This window comes from Triturus cristatus, chromosome 1_1 (genome assembly GCF_964204655.1).
Source record: "Triturus cristatus chromosome 1_1, aTriCri1.1, whole genome shotgun sequence".
Lineage (NCBI taxonomy): Eukaryota > Metazoa > Chordata > Amphibia > Caudata > Salamandridae > Triturus > Triturus cristatus.
In genome coordinates this window covers 1,140,823,364-1,140,839,967 of record NC_140579.1, presented here as the reverse complement: position 1 = coordinate 1,140,839,967, position 16,604 = coordinate 1,140,823,364, and positions in this window count along the sequence as shown.

The window sequence follows — 16,604 nt, the reverse complement described above, 5'->3', positions numbered from 1 at the left end:
GTGGTACTTATACCACTATTTTAGTATATGGTTTGAGCGGCCACCAGGGCCTATCCATATAAAGTGCAACTTCTGTGTATTCTACTGTAATCTTGTTTGACGATTTGTGCTCCTGTGCTCATAAAAAGACTAGGGGTTACTTTGAGAAATAAATACATATATATTTTGAATATATATCTGTGTGGTGTCCTTTCATTGGTATAAAAGGGGGTTGCATTTGGTAAAACAGCTGGCTTAACACGCTTCACGAGTTTAGCCTCAAAGACTGCTTAGCCTACGCTACCACTAGGGCAGCTAGTCTGAAAAGGTTGACTTACAACCACAATGAATTCGAAGTTAGCGCACACAGGAAGTGAACAAACGAATCATGTTTAATTCAAATGGAAAAATTGTGGCGTGCTACTCAGAAACGAGGAAGCCCACCTCGCTATTCAGAACTACAATATGGCTGGTGAACAGTCACCAGTGTACTGAGTGCACTGCGGTGTAAAGAAACAATTGAAGTAATCTTCAACAATTAGACAAAGTTATCGTAGACTTTCAGTATGTTTAAACTGTGAAACGCTGCATCACGTATATGTTGGATTATAAAAATTTTCATGTATTTGCATAGCAATGGTTTTTCAATGTTGTTTTTTCTTGCTTTCATTTTTTCTAGCTTCCCCTGAAGAAGGGATGAGAATCATCCCGAAATGCATTGGGCTCGTTCTTGATTTTCTACAGAATTGACGATACAATTCACTGCTCTAGGGCAGTTTATCATTGATAGTATTACTTTGTTTCAATTGATTTACTGTTTGCAGACCGAACAGTTATTGTGTGTTTCGTTTTTAATACAATGAGTTAGCAACAAACTAAGCGTTGATTGTTTATTTGATTGCTGGTTAATCAATCACAGTTTAAACATACTGAAAGTCTACGATAACTTTGTCTAATTGTTGAAGATTACTTCAATTGTTTCTTTACACCGCAGTGCACTCAGTACACTGGTGACTGTTCACCAGCCATATTGTAGTTCTGACTTACAACCACACCATAAGGGTTGCTTGGCATGGTACAAGGTGATCACTTTAACTAGTGAGCATCATATACCAGGCCAACTTCTCACATTGGTGAGCAGCGGTTGGATTTGAGCTTGCTGTGTTTTACCATTGTAATCTCTTGGTTACCAATTGAAAGATCACATAGGTACCTATAGGTACATATAAAACAAGATTAGATATACATAAGTTCTACTGAACTTAGTTGTTGTAGAGCAAAGGGAGTAGCACACCCTGACTACAACTACTAGATAGGTTTAGTAGGTAAACCCAAGTGTAGGTAGATTGCAACACATCCACCCACACTTAAGAGCAATGGCCGGGGCAGAGGGGTCCACTGTACCCATCTCTGTTGAGAGTGACCCCCAGAGGGCACCATCCAGCTTTGCTACCCTTAACCAGAATGAGCTCAGGCATTTGGCAACTCTTAGAGGCCTTAAACAGCCCAAGAACCCTACCTCTGCTGAGCTCAGAGAACTCTTGCAAAATGATGAGAATCAGAGAGAACTCAGGAAAGCTTCCCAGTTAGCCCCCTTAGGGTCAGGAACAGGAGGCCCCCCTTCTGAAGATGCTACAGAGGTACCCAGTTCCAATAGCCATCCCTTAGATGAGAATCATACTACAGGGGAGGAAAGTGGTGAGGATACAGAAAGTAGTGAGGATGAAGGGAGAACTAGCCCAGTGCCAAGTGTTATACTTGGCCCAGCTAAACTAAGGCTATTGGGGACTGACAGTGGGTTTACCCCATTGGATCTCCCCAGTGGACTTAACACAGGGCTTGGGAGGCAAAGGAATCGCTCAGGTGACTCCAATGCTTCTCATGGCTCTAGAGGCTCTCAAGGTCACTCCAGGAAAAGGATGACCACCCCTCAGAGGAGGGAACATGAGGCCAAAATGCAGGAAGCCCAGCTGAGGATCAGGAAGCAGGAGCTAGAAGTAGCCCTGATGGAAGAAAAACTGAACAAGGCTAGGCAACCTAGAGAGAGTGGGTCTATACCCACTGGTGGCAGCATTGTCCCTAAGGACAAAGATAGGGTCTTTGATAATAGGAACCTGTCTAAGGTTGTGCCCCCCTACAAAAGTGGGGATGACATCCACAAATGGATAACTGCTCTTGAGAGAGCCTGCAAAGTACAGCAGGTTCCTGAAGACCAGTGGGCAGCAATCCTCTGGCTCTCCTTTGAAGGAAGAGGCAGAGACAGACTCCTCACTGTTAGAGAAGAGGATGTCAGAAATTACAGAGTCCTGAAGAGTGTTCTGGTAGATGGGTTAGGCTTAACCACTGAACAGTACAGGTTAATGTTCAGAGACACCCAAAAGACACAGACTCAGGACTGGTCTGAATATGTTGAATGTGCCACTAAGGCTTTGGAGGGTTGGTTGCTGGGAAGTAAGGTATCTGATTTTACAGGATTGTATAATTTGATGATGAGAGAACAGATTTTAAATAACTGTCAGAACCAGCAACTGCATCAACACTTGGTTGACTCTGATCTGACCTCTCCCCAAGAATTGGGAAAGAAGGCAGACAAATGGGTCAGAACCAGGGTTAAGCAAAAGAACCAGAACCAGGGCCAAGGGGGTGATCAGAAGAAAACAGACCAAAAGGGTGGAGATCAGAAACCTAAAGACCAGAAGTCTTCAACAGGGCCCCAAACTACTGCTAAGGAGGGTGGGTCCCAACAGTTCAAAAAGAAGAAAGAAGGTCAAAAGAAACCCTGGTGCAATCATTGCAAAAATACAACTCACTGGACTAGTGATTGCAAAAAGGGTGGAGCCCCCAACACTGTTGCCCCTAAGGCACCTGCTCCCAGTACTACTGTTAGCAGTGTTGGTCCCCAGACAAAGGGTGTAGTGGGAATCACTATGGGAACTGAAGGAGATTCTGACTTAGACAGAACCCTGACACAGGCAGTCTTGATCTGTGATGGGGACATTGATTTGTCCCTGACTGTGAGCCCCAGTAACCTGGGCAAGTACAGACAGACTCCTTTAATAAATGAAAAAGTGGCTCAAGCCTACAGGGACACATGTGCCAGTGTCACTATGGTGACACCAGGCTTTGTGGACCCTGGACAGTACATACCAGGTGAGAATTACCTGGTGACCAATGCCAGCAATGCCACTACTTCACATAGTGTGGCAGTTGTTAACTTCTCATGGGGAGGGGTAACTGGCCTCAAAAGGGTTGTGGTTAGTGCAGACCTCCCAGTAGAATGTTTGTTGGGCAATGACCTAGAGAGTTCTCTATGGTCAGAAGTGGAGTACAGGACTCAGGATGTCAGGTATATCATCACATGTCCTTACTGTGACCAGGTCACAGGCCAAAAAGTGCCTCACTGAACCTCAGGTCTTGGATCCTGGAACAATGGACCAAGCACCTACCAAGAAGAAGAACAGGAGGGTCAAGGCTGTGCCTTCCCCCCTGCCTCAGAGTGATGATCAGCCTTCCCAGGAAGCTGATCTAGAGGACCCTGAAGGATCTGTCCCTGAAGAGCTTGAACCTGATCAGGTTGAGTTTCTGGGGACAGGGGGACCTTCAAGGGCTGACTTGAGGCAGGCTCAGTTATCCTGTCCCTCTCTTGAACCCCTCAGACAGCTGGCTGCTGCTGAGGCTGCTGGGAATGCTCAAGGTACCCATAAAGTGTATTGGGATGAAGGGCTCCTTTATTCAGAGGCTAGAGACCCCAAGCCTGGTGCTACCAGGAGGTTAGTTATACATCTGCAATTTAGGGGCTTCCTTCTTACCTTGGCTCATGATATTCCTTTAGCAGGACACTTAGGCCAGAACAAGACTTGGGACAGGCTTGTCCCTCACTTTCACTGGCCTCATATGAATGAAGATACAAAGGAGTTTTGTCGCTCCTGTGTGACCTGCCAAGCCAGTGGCAAATCAGGTGGCACAACAAAGGCCCCCCTAATACCACTACCTGTGGTGGGGGTCCCCTTTGAAAGAGTGGGAATAGACATAGTGGGTCCCATGGATCCTCCCACTGCATCTTGGCACAGATTTATACTGGTGGTAGTGGATCATGCCACCAGGTATCCAGAAGCAATTCCCCTTAGGACCACTACAGCTCCTGTTGTGGCCAGGGCCCTGCTGGGAGTATTCTCCAGAGTGGGGTTTCCTAAGGAGGTAGTATCTGACAAAGGTACCAACTTTATGTCAGGATACTTGACAGCTATGTGGAAGGAATGTGGTGTCAACTACAAGTTCACCACCCCTTATCACCCACAATGCAATGGGCTTGTTGAGAGATTCAACAAGACCCTAAAGGGTATGATCAAAGGATTACCTGAAAAGCTCAGGCGAAGATGGGACATCCTTCTACCCTGCCTTCTGTTTGCTTACAGATAGGTCCCACAAAAAGGAGTTGGCTACAGCCCCTTTGCATTGTTGTTTGGGCACCCTGTAAGAGGCCCACTGTGTTTAGTGAAGGAAGGATGGGAGTTACATCTCAAAAAGCCTAAACAAGACATAGTGGACTATGTACTTGGTCTCCGCTCCAGGATGGCTGAGTATATGGAGAAGGCATCCAAAAACCTTGAGGCAAGCCAGGCCTTACAGAAAGCTTGGCATGACCAAAAGGCTGTCTTGGTTGAGTTTCAGCCAGGACAGAAGGTATGGGTGTTGGAGCCAGTGGCCCCAGCAGCACTCCAAGACAAATGGTCTTGACCCCATACAATCCTGGAACAGAAGGGAGAGGTCACCTACTTGGTGGACCTAGGAACTCCCAGGAGTCCCCACAGGGTACTCCATGTTAACAGGCTTAAAGCATATGTTGACAGGGCAGACATGGGCTTGCTCATGGCTACAGATGAGGGACAGGAGGAAGAGAGTGACCCTCTCCCAGACCTGTTGTCTCAGAACCCTGAAGATGGCTCAGTTGAAGGAGTGACCCTTGGGGGCAACCTCACTGCCCATCAGCAGACTGAATGTAGACAGGTTCTACAATCATTTTCACATATGTTTTCCTTGATACCTAGTCAAACTGACTGGTGTACCCATGTGGTGGACACTGGTGACAGTCTGCCTGTAAAGAACAAGCTTTACAGACAACCTGACCACGTCAGGGACTGTATAAAGGCTGAGGGACATAAAATGCTGGAATTAGGTGTCATTGAACCCTCAGAGAGCCCCTGGGCTAGCCCAGTGGTTCTGGTCCCCAAACCTCACACCAAAGATGGCAAGAGAGAAATTAGGGTCTGTGTGGACTACAGGGGTCTCAATGCTGTCACCAGGACAGATGCACACCCTATACCAAGGGCAGATGAGCTCATAGACAAACTAGCTTCTGCAAAGTTTTTGAGCACATTTGACTTAACAGCTGGCTATTGGCAAATCAGATTAGCTGAGGAGACTAAGGCCAAAACAGCATTCTCAACCCCAGGTGGGCACTACCAGTTTGTGGTGATGCCCTTTGGTCTGAAGAATGCACCTGCCACCTTCCAAAGGCTGGTGAACCAAGTCCTTACTGGGTTGGATGACTTTTGCGCAGCATATCTGGATGACATTGCTGTCTTTAGCTCCACCTGGGAGGATCACCTGATCCACCTGAAGAAGGCTCTTGAGGCTCTGCAAAGGGCAGGCCTCACTATCAAGGCTACTAAGTGCCAGATAGGGCAGAGTAAGGTTGTATATTTGGGCCACCTTGTAGGTGGAGGCCAAGTTCAACCACTGGAGAGTAAGATACAATCCATCAAGGACTGGTCCCCTCCAACCACCCAGACTCAAGTTCGAGCTTTCTTGGGCTTGACTGGGTACTACAGGAAGTTTGTTAAGAACTATGGGTCCATTGTGACTCCTCTTAATGATCTGACATCCAAGAAGATGCCCAAAAAGGTTCAGTGGACAGTAAGCTGTCAAAAGGCATTTGATGACCTGAAGGAGGCCATGTGCTCTGCACCTATCCTGAAAAGTCCTGACTACTCCAAAGAGTTTATAGTCCAAACAGATGCTTCTGAGTTGGGTGTGGGAGCTGTGCTGTCACAACTTATTGTAGATGGTCAAGACCAACCCATTGCTTTTATTAGCAGAAGGTTGACCCCCAGAGAGAAGAATTGGTCAGCTATTGAGAGGGAGGCCTTTGCTGTGGTGTGGGCCCTGAAGAAGCTGAGGCCATACTTGTTTGGCACTCACTTCAAGATTCAGACCGACCATAAGCCCCTCTTGTGGCTAAATCAGATGAAGGGTGAAAACCCCAAACTGCTGGTGGCAGCATTGTCCCTAAGGACAAAGATAGGGTCTTTGATAATAGGAACCTGTCTAAGGTTGTGCCCCCCTACAAAAGTGGGGATGACATCCACAAATGGATAACTGCTCTTGAAAGAGCCTGCAAAGTACAGCAGGTTCCTGAAGACCAGTGGGCAGCAATCCTCTGGCTCTCCTTTGAAGGAAGAGGCAGAGACAGACTCCTCACTGTTAGAGAAGAGGATGTCAGAAATTACAGAGTCCTGAAGAGTGTTCTGGTAGATGGGTTAGGCTTAACCACTAAACAGTACAGGTTAATGTTCAGAGACACCCAAAAGACACAGACTCAGGACTGGTCTGAATATGTTGAATGTGCCACTAAGGCTTTGGAGGGTTGGTTGCTGGGAAGTAAGGTATCTGATTTTACAGGATTGTATAATTTGATGATGAGAGAACAGATTTTAAATAACTGTCAGAACCAGCAACTGCATCAACACTTGGTTGACTCTGATCTGACCTCTCCCCAAGAATTGGGAAAGAAGGCAGACAAATGGGTCAGAACCAGGGTTAAGCAAAAGAACCAGAACCAGGGCCAAGGGGGTGATCAGAAGAAAACAGACCAAAAGGGTGGAGATCAGAAACCTAAAGACCAGAAGTCTTCAACAGGGCCCCAAACTACTGCTAAGGAGGGTGGGTCCCAACAGTCCAAAAAGAAGAAAGAAGGTCAAAAGAAACCCTGGTGCAATCATTGCAAAAATACAACTCACTGGACTAGTGATTGCAAAAAGGGTGGAGCCCCCAACACTGTTGCCCCTAAGGCACCTGCTCCCAGTACTACTGTTAGCAGTGTTGGTCCCCAGACAAAGGGTGTAGTGGGAATCACTATGGGAACTGAAGGAGATTCTGACTTAGACAGAACCCTGACACAGGCAGTCTTGATCTGTGATGGGGACATTGATTTGTCCCTGACTGTGAGCCCCAGTAACCTGGGCAAGTACAGACAGACTCCTTTAATAAATGAAAAAGTGTCTCAAGCCTACAGGGACACATGTGCCAGTGTCACTATGGTGACACCAGGCTTTGTGGACCCTGGACAGTACATACCAGGTGAGAATTACCTGGTGACCAATGCCAGCAATGCCACTACTTCACATAGTGTGGCAGTTGTTAACTTCTCATGGGGAGGGGTAACTGGCCTCAAAAGGGTTGTGGTTAGTGCAGACCTCCCAGTAGAATGTTTGTTGGGCAATGACCTAGAGAGTTCTCTATGGTCAGAAGTGGAGTACAGGACTCAGGATGTCAGGTATATCATCACATGTCCTTACTGTGACCAGGTCACAGGCCAAAAAGTGCCTCACTGAACCTCAGGTCTTGGATCCTGGAACAATGGACCAAGCACCTACCAAGAAGAAGAACAGGAGGGTCAAGGCTGTGCCTTCCCCCCTGCCTCAGAGTGATGATCAGCCTTCCCAGGAAGCTGATCTAGAGGACCCTGAAGGATCTGTCCCTGAAGAGCTTGAACCTGATCAGGTTGAGTTTCTGGGGACAGGGGGACCTTCAAGGGCTGACTTGAGGCAGGCTCAGTTATCCTGTCCCTCTCTTGAACCCCTCAGACAGCTGGCTGCTGCTGAGGCTGCTGGGAATGCTCAAGGTACCCATAAAGTGTATTGGGATGAAGGGCTCCTTTATTCAGAGGCTAGAGACCCCAAGCCTGGTGCTACCAGGAGGTTGGTTATACATCTGCAATTTAGGGGCTTCCTTCTTACCTTGGTCCATGATATTCCTTTAGCAGGACACTTAGGCCAGAACAAGACTTGGGACAGGCTTGTCCCTCACTTTCACTGGCCTCATATGAATGAAGATACAAAGGAGTTTTGTCGCTCCTGTGTGACCTGCCAAGCCAGTGGCAAATCAGGTGGCACAACAAAGGCCCCCCTAATACCACTACCTGTGGTGGGGGTCCCCTTTGAAAGAGTGGGAATAGACATAGTGGGTCCCATGGATCCTCCCACTGCATCTGGGCACAGATTTATACTGGTGGTAGTGGATCATGCCACCAGGTATCCAGAGGCAATTCCCCTTAGGACCACTACAGCTCCTGTTGTGGCCAGGGCCCTGCTGGGAGTATTCTCCAGAGTGGGGTTTCCTAAGGAGGTAGTATCTGACAAAGGTACCAACTTTATGTCAGGATACTTGACAGCTATGTGGAAGGAATGTGGTGTCAACTACAAGTTCACCACCCCTTATCACCCACAATGCAATGGGCTTGTTGAGAGATTCAACAAGACCCTAAAGGGTATGATCAAAGGATTACCTGAAAAGCTCAGGCGAAGATGGGACATCCTTCTACCCTGCCTTCTGTTTGCTTACAGATAGGTCCCACAAAAAGGAGTTGGCTACAGCCCCTTTGAATTGTTGTTTGGGCACCCTGTAAGAGGCCCACTGTGTTTAGTGAAGGAAGGATGGGAGTTACATCTCAAAAAGCCTAAACAAGACATAGTGGACTATGTACTTGGTCTCCGCTCCAGGATGGCTGAGTATATGGAGAAGGCATCCAAAAACCTTGAGGCAAGCCAGGCCTTACAGAAAGCTTGGCATGACCAAAAGGCTGTCTTGGTTGAGTTTCAGCCAGGACAGAAGGTATGGGTGTTGGAGCCAGTGGCCCCAGCAGCACTCCAAGACAAATGGTCTTGACCCCATACAATCCTGGAACAGAAGGGAGAGGTCACCTACTTGGTGGACCTAGGAACTCCCAGGAGTCCCCACAGGGTACTCCATGTTAACAGGCTTAAAGCATATGTTGACAGGGCAGACATGGGCTTGCTCATGGCTACAGATGAGGGACAGGAGGAAGAGAGTGACCCTCTCCCAGACCTGTTGTCTCAGAACCCTGAAGATGGCTCAGTTGAAGGAGTGACCCTTGGGGGCAACCTCACTGCCCATCAGCAGACTGAATGTAGACAGGTTCTACAATCATTTTCACATATGTTTTCCTTGATACCTAGTCAAACTGACTGGTGTACCCATGTGGTGGACACTGGTGACAGTCTGCCTGTAAAGAACAAGCTTTACAGACAACCTGACCACGTCAGGGACTGTATAAAGGCTGAGGTACATAAAATGCTGGAATTAGGTGTCATTGAACCCTCAGAGAACCCCTGGGCTAGCCCAGTGGTTCTGGTCCCCAAACCTCACACCAAAGATGGCAAGAGAGAAATTAGGGTCTGTGTGGACTACAGGGGTCTCAATGCTGTCACCAGGACAGATGCACACCCTATTCCAAGGGCAGATGAGCTCATAGACAAACTAGCTTCTGCAAAGTTTTTGAGCACATTTGACTTAACAGCTGGCTATTGGCAAATCAGATTAGCTGAGGAGACTAAGGCCAAAACAGCATTCTCAACCCCAGGTGGGCACTACCAGTTTGTGGTGATGCCCTTTGGTCTGAAGAATGCACCTGCCACCTTCCAAAGGCTGGTGAACCAAGTCCTTACTGGGTTGGATGACTTTTGCGCAGCATATCTGGATGACATTGCTGTCTTTAGCTCCACCTGGGAGGATCACCTGATCCACCTGAAGAAGGCTCTTGAGGCTCTGCAAAGGGCAGGCCTCACTATCAAGGCTACTAAGTGCCAGATAGGGCAGAGTAAGGTTGTATATTTGGGCCACCTTGTAGGTGGAGGCCAAGTTCAACCACTGGAGAGTAAGATACAATCCATCAAGGACTGGTCCCCTCCAACCACCCAGACTCAAGTTCGAGCTTTCTTGGGCTTGACTGGGTACTACAGGAAGTTTGTTAAGAACTATGGGTCCATTGTGACTCCTCTTAATGATCTGACATCCAAGAAGATGCCCAAAAAGGTTCAGTGGACAGTAAGCTGTCAAAAGGCATTTGATGACCTGAAGGAGGCCATGTGCTCTGCACCTATCCTGAAAAGTCCTGACTACTCCAAAGAGTTTATAGTCCAAACAGATGCTTCTGAGTTGGGTGTGGGAGCTGTGCTGTCACAACTTATTGTAGATGGTCAAGACCAACCCATTGCTTTTATTAGCAGAAGGTTGACCCCCAGAGAGAAGAATTGGTCAGCTATTGAGAGGGAGGCCTTTGCTGTGGTGTGGGCCCTGAAGAAGCTGAGGCCATACTTGTTTGGCACTCACTTCAAGATTCAGACCGACCATAAGCCCCTCTTGTGGCTAAATCAGATGAAGGGTGAAAACCCCAAACTGCTTAGGTGGTCCATTTCCCTACAGGGGATGGACTTTACAGTGGAGCACCGGCCAGGTACTGACCATGGGAATGCAGATGGTCTCTCCAGGTACTTCCACTTAGGACATGAAGACGAGACTGGTCAAGGCTAGTTTAATGTCCCAGCATTTGGGGGGGGGTTGTGTAGGAGAGTAGGGTCTGCTATCCTATGGTCACCCCAAATTTTTGCTTTTTGCTTCACTGGTTTTTGACATATTGAGGCTGTGGGCCTGCCAATCAGACCCCCAGCCTGCTGTTCTCTCTACTAAATTAAAACTATGCACCCTAGGTGCATAACCAATTGGAAGTGGATCACCCTGTCAGACCCTGTACCAGTGTACACTAGGTACCCAGGGCATTGGTGTACCCAAGGCCTGCCAGGGGCTGAAGCATGTATTATGCCACCCCAGGCTTGGCCTAACAATTTGACACAACTGGCTGATCACTCAGCTCGGGTAAGTTGGTGTAATCACCTCTTACTTAGGTGTAGTATACCTATACCTAACCTTAAATGGGACACCTGGTAACCTATAAGTCACTCCTATGGCAGGCCTTAACAATCCTGAAGGCAGAGTGCTTGGTTCCATGTGAGATGGTGCTCTGGCATGAGCTGAGCCTGTCTGCAGTGGTCGGAACAACTTCCTTCTACTGTTTCCAGATATCGTCATACCATATACTCTTAAGTGCATTATGAACCTCGCGGTTAAATGCTATCTTTGGTTTGGCTTTATCAAAACATGTCGAGTAAGGTGTCATACGAATTGGAATACTAACCCCTCGCCAATTCTGGCGACGGGGTTAGCATTCCACCCTTCTAGAGGGACACGACATGTACAGTACCTGAAACCCGGGTAAAATCAGACATAGCCTCAGCTCCACAAAATGGATGCTGCCACCACAGACACAAGTCTGCCCTCCTGCTGCTGGGAGTCCTTCCAGCTTGGGAGGTGTGGACAAAGGGTTTCCTGCCAGGGGAGGTGCATGCACCACCCCAGACAGGATTTTGTGTATTGGTCAGGTAGGGCTTGAAAGAAACCAGACATGCCTGTGGCTCACAAGGAGCCTCGGTGCATATGCCAGTTCAAACCGGTCCTGGGGCACACCAGTCCTGGGCCTGGGGCGAGCTGGACAAAGGATTGGGGGTGTAACCACCCTCCTTCCTGGTCCCACCCATAGGGAGGGACCTAGCAGGTAGTCCGGCCCCTAGAATCCGCTTAAAGGTAGGAGCTGTGTCCTAAGACTTCAGACATCCTGGAATCAACTTGAAACTAAGAAGAAGACGGGAACTTCGACATTCTGCTGCACAGAAGACTGAAGGAAATCTCCCCTGTGGTCAGGGAGTGACCACCTTGCTAACGCAAGCACCATCCAGCGAATCAACGTCTGCTTTGCCGCTGCCTCCCGCCGGAGCCCGAGCCCAGAGACTGACAAGACCTGGACCTCCAGACCTCTCACCGCCCGATCCACAGTCCCTGAAAAGAGGAGACCCGTGGAGGCACCGAGACACGTGGAGCCAGCCACCTTGAAATGACCACAAAAAGCTGACAAGTGCAACAACTGAGGCTCCCTCCAAGTTGTGCTTTGGGATCTGAGAAGCCCAACCCTCGAGCAGCATCTGCACCAAAGGTGAGCCCTCCAGCATCTCCACGATCTGCGTGGGGCCCTTCTGCATTTTGCCACTCGACGCGCCTAACCGGTTGCTGGCCCGCTGGCTAGTAGCCATCTTGGCGACGAACTTCACGAAATACACTGCTGGTCTGGTTGCTCCAGACTGGCCCTTGCTCCCCTCCAAAGGAGCAGTCCTTCTGACCTTGCTGGTCAGAACCATCAGCTTATTTCATCTCCCACAACAATTGCTTTTGCCAAGGTGTAGGAGAGTAGGGTCTGCTATCCTATGGTCACCCCAAATTTTTGCTTTTTGCTTCACTGGTTTTTGACATATTGAGGCTGTGGGCCTGCCAATCAGACCCCCAGCCTGCTGTTCTCTCTACTAAATTACAACTATGCACCCTAGGTGCATAACCAATTGGAAGTGGATCACCCTGTCAGCCCCTGTACCAGTGTACACTAGGTACCCAGGGCATTGGTGTACCCAAGGCCTGCCAAGGGCTGCAGCATGTATTATGCCACCCCAGGCTTGGCCTAACAATCTGACACAACTGGCTGATCACTCAGCTGGGGTAAGTTGGTGTAATCACCTCTTGCTTAGGTGTAGTATACCTATACCTAACCTTAAATGGGACACCTGGTAACCTATAAGTCACTCCTATGGCAGGCCTTAACAATCCTGAAGGCAGAGTGCTTGGTTCCATGTGAGATGGTGCTCTGGCATGAGCTGAGCCTGTCTGCAGTGGTCGGAACAACTTCCTTCTACTGTTTCCAGGTATCGTCATACCATATACTCTTAAGTGCATTATGAACCTCGCGGTTAAATGCTATCTTTGGTTTGGCTTTATCAAAACATGTCGAGTAAGGTGTCATACGAATTGGAATACTAACCCCTCGCCAATTCTGGCGACGGGGTTAGCATTCCACCCTTCTAGAGGGACACGACATGTACAGTACCTGAAACCCGGGTAAAATCAGACATAGCCTCAGCTCCACAAAATGGATGCTGCCACCACAGACACAAGTCTGCCCTCCTGCTGCTGGGAGTCCTTCCAGCTTGGGAGGTGTGGACAAAGGGTTTCCTGCCAGGGGAGGTGCATGCACCACCCCAGACAGGATTTTGTGTATTGGTCAGGTAGGGCTTGAAAGAAACCAGACATGCCTGTGGCTCACAAGGAGCCTCGGTGCATATGCCAGTTCAAACCGGTCCTGGGGCACACCAGTCCCGGGCCTGGGGCGAGCTGGACAAAGGATTGGGGGTGTAACCACCCCCCTTCCTGGTCCCACCCATAGGGAGGGACCTAGCAGGTAGTCCGGCCCCTAGAATCCGCTTAAAGGTAGGAGCTGTGTCCTAAGACTTCAGACATCCTGGAATCAACTTGAAACTAAGAAGAAGACGGGAACTTCGACATTCTGCTGCACAGAAGACTGAAGAAAATCTCCCCTGTGGTCAGGGAGTGACCACCTTGCTAACGCAAGCACCATCCAGCGAATCAACGTCTGCTTTGCCGCCGCCTCCCGCCGGAGCCCGAGCCCAGAGACTGACAAGACCTGGACCTCCAGACCTCTCACCGCCCGATCCACAGTCCCTGAAAAGAGGAGACCCGTGGAGGCACCGAGACACGTGGAGCCAGCCATCTTGGAACGACTACGACAAGCTGACAAGTGCAACAACCGAGGCTCCCTCCAAGTTGTGCTTTGGGTCCTGAGAAGCCCAACCCTCGAGCAGCATCTGCACCAAAGGTGAGCCCTCCAGCATCTCCACGATCTGCGTGGGGCCCTTCTGCATTTTGCCACTCGACGCGCCTAACCGGTTGCTGGCCCGCTGGCTAGTGGCCATCTTGGCGACGAAATCTATGACAACCACCGCTGGTCTGGTTGCTCCAGACTGGCCCTTGCTCCCCTCCAAAGGAGCAATCCCTCTGACCTTGCTGGTCAGAACCAACAGCTGATTTCTGAATCCTCCTGCAATTGTTTTTGCCAAGGCTTGTTTGCTTCGATCAAGTCGCCGACACCGCCGACAGCGAGAGCCTGCGTGGGACAGCTCTTGAGCCGACTCCTGGACGTCGTCGACCTTCAGGGACCACGTGGCTGCGGAGACAAGCTACCCCTCATCACCTGTTTGCACCCGACATCGCCTGGTACCCCCCTGGTGCCACGCTGGTCACTGGCTAGTGACTGTGAACACTGTCCCCTCTGCTTACAGGTCTTCAACATCTCCGATCCACTCTTGGATCCACTGCATCTCTCCTGGACCGACCGCCTGCAGCATCTTTGTCTTCAAGCTCCACGGAACAGATAGAAGAAACCCGACGCACTTCGAGGCCTATGCACCCGCTTCCTGTGGGTGAGGTAAAGCTGGTACTCCGGTGCCCATGTGTAGTAATACATCTCTAGTGCCTGTGTTCCAAATCTTAAGTTCCTAGTCAACCCGGAAGATCTCCTTTGCAGTAACTTTGTACTTTTTACGCACCCATTGAAACCTATGGGAGCACGCGTGTGACTATTTGCTCTGCACACGCCACCCGTGGACCTCCTGGTCACTAACTGACGTTAGCTCCTTGTAGGCCCAGCGATTCTAGAGGCCCTAGGCCTTTTCCCTTTTCTGTTCGTGGTACTTATACCACTATTTTAGTATATGGTTTGAGTGGCCACCAGGGCCTATCCATATAACGTGCAACTTCTGTGTATTCTGTGATAATCTTGTTTGACGATTTGTGCTCCTGTGCTCATAAAGAGACTAGGGGTTACTTTGAGAAATAAATATATATATATTTTGAATATATATCTGTGTGGTGTCCTTTCATTGGTATAAAAGGGGGTTACATTTGGTAAAACAGCTGGCTTAACACGCTTCACGAGTTTAGCCTCAAAGACTGCTTAGCCTACGCTACCACTAGGGCAGCTAGTCCGAAAAGGTTGACTTACAACCACACCATAAGGGTTGCTTGGCATGGTACAAGGTGATCACTTTAACTAGTGAGCATCATATACCAGGCCAACTTCTCACACAAGGCTTGTTTGCTTCGATCAAGTCGCCGACACCGCCGACAGCGAGAGCCTGCGTGGGACAGCTCGTGAACCGACTCCTGGACGTGGTCGACCTCCAGGGACCACGTGGCTGCAGAGACAAGCTACACCTTTCTTCCTGTTTGCACCCGACATTGCCTGGTACCCACCTGGTGCCACGCCGGTCACTGGCTAGTGACTGTGAACACTGTCCCCTCTGCTTACAGGTCTTCAACATCTCCGATCCACCCTTGGATCCACTGCATCTCTCCCGGACCGACCGCCTGCAGCAACTTTGTCTTCAAGCTCCACGGAACAGATAGAAGAAACCCGACGCACTTCGAGGCCTATGCACCCGCTTCCTGTGGGTGAGGTAAAGCTGGCACACCTGTGCCCAAGTGTAGTATTACATCTCTAGTGCCTGTGTTCCAAATCTTGAGTTCCTAGTCCATCCGGAAGATCTTCTTTGCAGTAACTTTGTACTTTTTACGCACCCATTGAAACCTATGGGAGCACGCGTGTGACTATTTGCTCTGCACACGCCACCCGTGGACCTCCTGGTCACTAACTGACGTTAGCTCCTTGTAGGCCCAGCGATTCTAGAGGCCCTAGGCCTTTTCCTTTTTCTGTTCGTGGTACTTATACCACTATTTTAGTATATGGTTTGAGCGGCCACCAGGGCCTAGCCATATAAAGTGCAACTTCTGTGTATTCTACTGTAATCTTGTTTGACGATTTGTGCTCCTGTGCTCATAAAGAGACTAGGGGTTACTTTGAGAAATAAATACATATATATTTTGAATATATATCTGTGTGGTGTCCTTTCATTGGTATAAAAGGGGGTTGCATTTGGTAAAACAGCTGGCTTAACACGCTTCACGAGTTTAGCCTCAAAGACTGCTTAGCCTACGCTACCACTAGGGCAGCTAGTCCGAAAAGGTTGACTTACAACCACACCATAAGGGTTGCTTGGCATGGTACAAGGTGATCACTTTAACTAGTGAGCATCATATACCAGGCCAACTTCTCACAGTTAGTCAGTGTCAGTCAGCGTTAGTCAGTGTCAGTCAGTGTTAGTCAGCCAATGTTAGTCAGTGTCAGTCAGTCAGTCAATGTTAGTCAGTGTCAGTCAGTCAGTGTCAGTCAGTCAGTGTCAGTCAGTCAGTCAGTTTCAGTCAGTGTCAGTCAGTTTCAGTCAGTGTCAGACCGTTTCAGTCAGTGTTAGTCAGTGTCAGTGAGTCAGTGTCCGTCAGTCAGTGTCAGTCAGTCAGTGTCAGTCATTCAGTGTCAGTCAGTGTCAGTCAGTTAGTGTCACTCAGTGTCAGTCAGTCAGTCAGTGTCAGTCATTCAGTGTCCGTCAGTGTCAGTCAGTCAGTGTCAGTTAGTGTCAGTCAGTGTCAGTCAATGTCAGTCAGTGTCAGTCAGTGTTAGTCAGTGTCAGTCAGTCAGTCAGTCAGTGTCAGTCAGTCAGTGTCAGTCAGTGTCAGTCAGTGTCAGTTGGTGTCAGTCA